Source organism: Octopus bimaculoides, chromosome 1 (genome assembly GCF_001194135.2).
Source record: "Octopus bimaculoides isolate UCB-OBI-ISO-001 chromosome 1, ASM119413v2, whole genome shotgun sequence".
Classification (NCBI taxonomy): domain Eukaryota; kingdom Metazoa; phylum Mollusca; class Cephalopoda; order Octopoda; family Octopodidae; genus Octopus; species Octopus bimaculoides.
The window spans coordinates 4,163,202-4,163,908 of NC_068981.1; positions in this window are offsets into that span (position 1 = coordinate 4,163,202).

Genomic DNA, 707 nt, shown 5'->3' on the forward strand with positions numbered 1-707 from the left:
TTATCAAATATCGGGATCTAGAATCAATGAAAGGAAAAGTTCTTGGATTTCATTGACCTCCCCACCCTTCCCCCTTTTCTAGTCAAACTAGTCAGAAACTGTGATGTCAGGCATTGATAAGACTCATCTTATATTTGATGCCTTTTTCTTTTTTTTCTTTTTTCAACTTTATTTCAACATTTTCTAAAAAATGAAAAACACCAACAAAAAAAAATACCTTACGCTATTTATTCGTTTCACATTTTATCATAAAATCCACCTTTTAATATTCTTTTTCTTTTTATTTTACAAAATTTACCTCTGTCTATTTTTTTACATTTGTGATTTTTGCTACCATCCTGGGACATTCTGTTCCTTAACCCTCACATTTTTTTCCTTGAAGGACAGAAATATTTCAGCAATACTTTATGGTGTATGTCTTTTGAATTATTATTATTATTATTGTGAAAAATCTCAGCTTTATTTTGCTGGGTGTGTCGGAAGTGTCAGCTGTTGACAACCAGTAGACTCAGGTGACACTTGTTTACTCATCATCATCATCATCATCATTATTATGATTATTATTATTATTATTATTATTATTATTCTGCTCGTAGTTGAGATGTTTCAATATTATTTATTGTTTTTGTTTTTTTTATTTTATGTCTGAAAAATGTTAAATGTAAACTTCAGTTTAAATGTAGAATATTGCTGTATTTTTTTTTTTT